Source organism: Camelus bactrianus, chromosome 1 (genome assembly GCF_048773025.1).
Source record: "Camelus bactrianus isolate YW-2024 breed Bactrian camel chromosome 1, ASM4877302v1, whole genome shotgun sequence".
NCBI classification, from domain to species: domain Eukaryota; kingdom Metazoa; phylum Chordata; class Mammalia; order Artiodactyla; family Camelidae; genus Camelus; species Camelus bactrianus.
Window position 1 is genome coordinate 68588118 of NC_133539.1, and position 6577 is coordinate 68594694.

At 42.5% G+C, this 6577-nt stretch overlaps 1 long non-coding RNA gene across 1 annotated transcript; it reads right to left on the bottom strand.

Annotated features, from left to right (window-relative positions):
• Positions 1–1698: 1698 nt before the first annotated feature.
• Positions 1699–6532, bottom strand: LOC123618104 (uncharacterized). The gene is made up of 2 exons (XR_006726466.2): positions 6105–6532; positions 1699–4693 (listed from the first exon to the last, which is right to left on the bottom strand). It is a non-coding gene; the product is annotated as an uncharacterized LOC123618104 (long non-coding RNA).
• Positions 6533–6577: the final 45 nt, after the last annotated feature.

Genomic DNA, 6577 nt, shown 5'->3' on the forward strand with positions numbered 1-6577 from the left:
ACAGTAGCACCATCCATAAGACAAGTAAAGGTTGGTTAACAGTATGAAATCACAGCACTGTAGGGGCCCGCGGGGGCTCCTACACTGGGACCCACACCTAGAGCTTGTGCACGATGGTCTTCTCCCTTCCGTCCTGTCACTGCACTGCTAAGACTGATGCACAACCTCAGTGGAGATTATGCCAAAAGTCCAAAGGTGGCAACTTTTCTGAATGTAAGGCCTCAGCAAATGGCCCTTTTGCAGGGCTGCCCACACTATATCCTCTTTTCATGGTAAGCCATGGAAAATGCAGTGGATTTAGAATCAGGGTGTCAAAGCTCTGGATCTGGCTCTGTCTGATCCAGTGTGTGTGGCAAGTGCATTCTGTGTGGGCCTCAATTTCCAAATATATGAAATCAGTAGTGCTGAATTAGATAATTGCTAAGGAGCCTCCCAGTGCTGGTATATTATGACTCTCAATAGCTGTCCACTGAGAGAATGTAGTTGGCTCCATCTCTCCTTGTACGTGGGCATCAATACTCCAGAAGGTGTAAGGGGAGGGATGGTGCTGGGGTGGAGTTCACTGCTAATAAACAGGAGCTACTTGATTATTTCCTGAAGATGCCGACGTCTGTTAAAGGCCTTCTTATGTCTAGACAACCAGGCCTGAGAAACTTCAGACCTTTCTTTTTAAAGAATAAAGATTTTAAAAGTATAGGAAATATTGGTAGAAAGTATTTCTCTTTCATTGTTTTCAAGTTTGTTCTGGTAGAGCAAGCTTTTTTTTTTTTTTTTTTTAAAATAAGGGCAAACTCCTTATCTGTTATTTCCTTTGACTTCAGACAATTACCTTTAATGCAGTGATGGGTGAGCTACCTCTAAGTTTCTTACCAGGAATCTCTCTCTAGGTTTTTTTTTTTTTCCTTCTTCTTTTTTCTTTTTCTTCTTCTTGTGTGTGTGTGTGTGTGTGTGTGTGTGTGTGAATATTATGATATTTTTTACATCCCTGTGGGTCCCAGTGGCTTAAAGAGTGCCCAGTTTACAAGTGTCATCTCCTTCCTATCATTACTGGGACAGTTTCCAAAAACAAACGGAAGAAGAAGAAGAAAAAAAAGAGAACTGTAGTGCAGAAAAGACACTTGGGAACTGTCACATCTGATTATGAATGCTGGAGATCAAAGGTACAAGGGCTTAGAATTGGCCTCCTCCAACTCTTAACATTTAAAATCTTCAGATGGCTTTTGGACCTACTCAACACAGTCCCAGACTTTGGTCTATAATTGGTTAAAAATTGATAGAGGTGAGGATTCTGGGACTGCCCTCTTTACTTAGAAGTTTACATTTTAACTCCTTCTCCCACCCCAGGGACACATATACACACAGCTCCTTTCCAACCCACCTCCAACTTAAAGTTATATGAATATGTATTTAGATGTAAAGGCATAGGATTTGGAACAGACAGACAGCCTGTAAATCATCTGGGTTATTCTTTCACACAGTTGAGGAAACTGAGTCCTGACAAGTGATTTTGCTCCAGGTCCCATACGGAGTTCCAGGCAGAACTGTAATTAGAAACCAAGGTTTTTTGGCCACAAACCCAGTCATTTTTTTTCCCCTGCCTCACACTGTGCCCTCACGGAGTTGCACGTTTATGCGTACATCTCTGTATGTACATATGTTACAGAGACACCGACATGTAGGAATCATGCACCGAGCATCTGTGGTCTGACCTCAGGGAACAGTTTAATGACTCGGATTTCAGGCAGCTGAAAGGGTTCTGCGGGTGGAGGTTGAAATAAACAAGAAAAGCCACTGTGGAGATGTGAATGGAAAAGTACCGAGCACTCCCTCCCTCGGCACATTCTTCTGCTCTCCAGCTCTCCCTGCCATCAAGCTGGCTTCAGATAGGCTTCTGCATGGTCAGGTGTACAGAGGGCGGTGTGGAGAAGAAAGAAAAAAAAATGCAGACACAACAGGCAAATCAAGTTTTTCCACTTCTAGCCTTAGGTAGTAAAGACAGCTCAGTACAGCACCGGCGGGAGGGTGGGCCAGTCACCCAGAGTTTACAAACATTCAAGTGCTCTCCTCCCTGCATCCCCCTCCCCGTTCAGCTGCTGCTTTCCCTCATGCTAAGGTTTCATAGGAAGTGAAAACCCTGTTATTCAAAACAGTGATCGAATGCAATAAACAAATGATTATGCACCCCCCCATCACTTCTCTATGTTAAGCTCTTGATATTTATTTCCATTTTAAATAAGTGAGAAAAGTGTGGAAAAATCAGTGTTGTGGGGAAAACTCTGAGCTAGGCTGGAAAGGTTTCTAAAGAGAAAGAAAAGTCTTAGAATAATACAGGCTGAAAGCAGGCAGCATATGGATCAAAATTAAATGTTGACACTTCTTTTTCTGAAGGTACTGACTGGAAATCATCTTCTTTTTTTTTAATGTCTCAAAACTTTCTGCTCAATTTCTCTAAATCACATCAAAAAAAAAAAAATCCTTTCTTTCTCCAAGGATAATAGAGAGCTTGTTTACAATAGTTCTGAGTGAAGGATTTGAAATAAAACGAATGAGTACATAAGATATCCCATAGCAATCAAAAGAAGTGTCAAGGATTGCAGCACAGGTGACAGGCATAACCAAGCCCGAATGACCATCACAACTTAATATACATCATGACTTGGAGTTCGTTCGGAGAACCAGTTTACAATTTGCACAGAGCCCAAAGCAGACTCACTTTCCCCAATTCTGCCAGCAAACAAGACATCCACCTCCAAACCCATGTAGTCAGAGCACCTGGATTCTCTAAACCGACACAGGACCATCAAACCAGGCTGACCTCTTAGTGGTGTTCTGGGGTCATGCACGTCTTGCCCGCAGTGATGACTATCCAGTACTCTTGAAAGAAGGAAGCCTCGAGGGAGGAGCTGAGTGATGGATTAGCAAGGTTCCTTCCAGTTCTAAAATCTATAATTCTGTGATGTGACAGTTTAAAGATCTACCAAGGTACCAGAAGTTCCTAAAAGGTGAAACCAGTTTCCTATTTGGAGCCCCCTTAGAAAGAGGACAAGACAGTGTTTATTTAAGGATAGTTTCCTTTTCAGCTATGACTGAATCGTGGGGAAGGCTTTGTGAGGGGAACTTGATGCAAAAATCTATTCCTTTCCTTAAATAGATGTAATATTAGGACTAGGGTATTTTATTTTGTAACAAAGCTTATCTTTATCCAGAACGTGTGCTTATGAAACTATTACTATGCCCAGACCACCAAGGCAAAGAGGCTGGCTTGGTCCTTTGAGCATTAACAGTCAGTAACTATTAAATCATAGGACTGGTTGACACATAGTCCCTTCAAGTCCACAGGAATCACGCATAAGACCCCAGACATGGAATCTCTCTTTAGAGCTTCTTAAGTATTTGAATATATTCAAGTCAATCCTTTCTTTAATCCTATTCCATAGCACTGCTGGAGTGAGTGAGGTGAGGGACATCCACACAGTGAAGCCAACTGGCTACTAATAAGTGGAGATCCAGAATGAGAGAAGGCAGGACATTCTGGAAGGAATCCAATTGGTGTAAAATTTGATAGTTACTTTCCCAGGAATTGAAAAGAGATTGAGAGGTGGGTACACAATTTTCCTCACTATTCATTCAGTAGAGAGAAAGGGACCCACCTAAAAGTAAGTCTTTATCTTTTGAACAGTTTCAATTTTATTTTCTTCTAAAAGCCTCCTGTTCTAATCAATCTCTTTCAATATGAACACTTTAATTTGGCCAAAAAACAAACAAACAAAAAAACAAAATCAGTAGTAGAAATGTGGAACTCTGGCACTTGGCCCCAGAAATAATGTTCTGAGAAGGTCTGAGGTCCCTGGTAGTGGGATTAATTCTCTATAAAGCAGACCTGGGTGGGGTCGCCCTCAAAGGGCTCCCTGAAGAGACTTAAACAGGGCTGAGGTACCAGAAGGGTGAATTCATTCCCAGCCCCCACTCTGGTTGGTTCTCCTGCCAGAGGGAGATTTCCCTTTGCTCTGCAGCGCCCCCATGGGGCTAAGATTGGAGTGGCAAAGAGAACATAGGAGGGACAAGTTGTGTGTTTGAGGGGGGAGGAGACAATGAGGTAGAATGGCAACTTTGACAAATAGGTGACCAAAAATTACAAAAGTGATCTCACTGTAGAATCAATAATAGGGCAGAGCCATACAATTCACATCCCAAACCACATAGATACACCTGAGAAACCCTAAAGTTCTTATTACACGTAAAAGAAAAAATTATCAAACACATAAATACACAAAGAAGATCACTTCAGCAAAATTGGGGTGTCATTTTGAATCCAGTGGGATTCCTTTACAACTCTTTGAAAATGAGGGAGAATAAGACCAAAAAAAAAAAAAAAAAAAAAACCCAGATAGTCTGCCTTCTGGCAAAACAAACCTGCACTTGACGATACCATGCCTCTTTGGGGGTAAAATGCTCACTCCGACAACAGTGACAGGATTAGGCCTATGTATATTTTTCAAAAACCCTTCACAAGACAGGCTTTTTCTGCAAAGGCTGCAGTAATCCATCTGTCAATAAGTATTAAAATATTCAGATTTCCCAGGGACAGATACTTACGCATATTTCCTAAGCTCCAGCCCTCGTGGAAAATAATCAGCCCCTTTGGATCTCTCCTGATTCTGAAAGCCTCAAAACAGCTTTTTCAAAAGTGGGGCTGCATGGAAAACAACATTTTCAGCGATAGATCTGAACTTCTTACGGACTTCTTCCGAGAAAGAGATCCCAAATTTCCCAGGAAACAACCAGCAATCTTTCATAGCTCTGCTCACTTCTCCACTAAAAACCCAAATGTGGGGTTAGGAGAGGTAGATTATTTGGGAAGATATCATTATTGGAAATTAACACGTGCAGAAATTTTGTGGAACCTTTAAGAACTCGTCTGTAATTTAATGAGTCGCCTGAAGGACTCTCATAGCCAAGGCTCAGAACAGCCTGACCTTTGAAAGCTGCTTCTGGTCCAAACATTTTGGGTTAATACTTGAGGAATCTGAAATATTATTTTCCCCTCACACCCTTCTTTTAAGAGAGAGACATAAAAGAAACAAGAGTCTCCCTTATTCAGGGATGAGTAGGAGGGGAAAAAACCCCAACCAACATTTAAATAGGGAAACTGGCAGTTCTGAATAAACAAACCAAGGCCCACAGTGAAATGATTCTGCACTGCATTTGCCTTTAAAAAGAAAGGAAGGAAGGAAGGAAGGAAGGAAGGAAGGAAGGAAGGAAGGAAGGAAGGAAGGAAGGAAGGAAGGAAGGAAGAAAGAAAGATTCGCCCCTTTTCCTCCTCCTCCTAACTCAGCTCTAACGCTAAGAGGACTGTGCTGCGTGCAGCGCCTTGTAGTTGTAGCACAGTCTGTTCTAAATACACGCAGTATCTGTGATACTGGCATGCCAGGCCTTTAGAATTCCCTCCGGCTGATCTCTTTAAACACAGACAGGAGAGATTTTTTACAGCGACCTTGAAACGAGCTGGGAGGCAGAGGGGGTGAATCAAAACCTTAAGAAAAAGCAAAACACAAACACATATTTAGCTCACAGAATTCTGTAGAACACACGCTTACACAAACCCACATACACACAACGTTTCTTGTAGCAAGAAATTTCCTAAGAGTCAACAATAACAGAAAGAGTAAACCCACCACTTGCTGTCCTGTAAAGAAACAAACCAAAACAAAACAAATCCTTTGAACATGTTTCTCAAGGCAAGGAGAGCCTTCTCTTAGTAAAAGTCCAAGGGGAAAAAGAAAATTGCACCCCTCCCCAAAAGTGGGGGTTGGGATTGCTACATACGACCAAAAATTTAAGCTGCTTTCAATAGAATCAGTATTAAAATAACACATCTTCTTTAAAGCGCTTCAGGGATTAGACAGGGGAAAGAAAGAAAGACTCAAAACAAAATCCAACCGATGCGGGATCCTACGATTTACGTAACATCACAAAGTTGCAAAAGGCGAAAATCAGAAGCAAAAATCCGAAAACAATCAAAATACAACCCCAAATCCCAAGCCACTACACCAGGAAAAAAAAAAAAATACTGTCCCAAATAAAAATAAAGCAAATGAACCCACCGAAAACTGCTTGGCAAATATTTTTCTCGTGGTGCCTAATATTTCTAGCTGGAGAGAGCTGTGGTGTTTATTGTTTTTTCTCTTACTCGCCTCGAAACCTACTATATATAACAGACTTTTTCCAACGGTTCGACCTTCTCGCTCCCTTTTGTGTATTGAGCTCGAGGAGCTGAGTTTATGGGTAAGAGAGGAGGAATTAGCCCCAGACCCCGGGAAAGCAAAGCGCACTCCCCCTCTTATGTCACCGAATAGCAAATTAGTTCTCAGAATTCCAGAGGCCGAGCTTTGCTACAGCGAAGACGCCGACGTCACAGAGGGGGCGCCCACGTGATGGTGGCGGAGCAGACCGTACCATCGTCCCGGGCCTGGGGAGGGAGAGCCACCGTCTGGCCCCCGGAGCCTCGCATCTAAACCTCCAAACCCTAGACGCCAAGGCCATGAGGACCTAGGAATATGCCGGGTAGTGGGAAAAT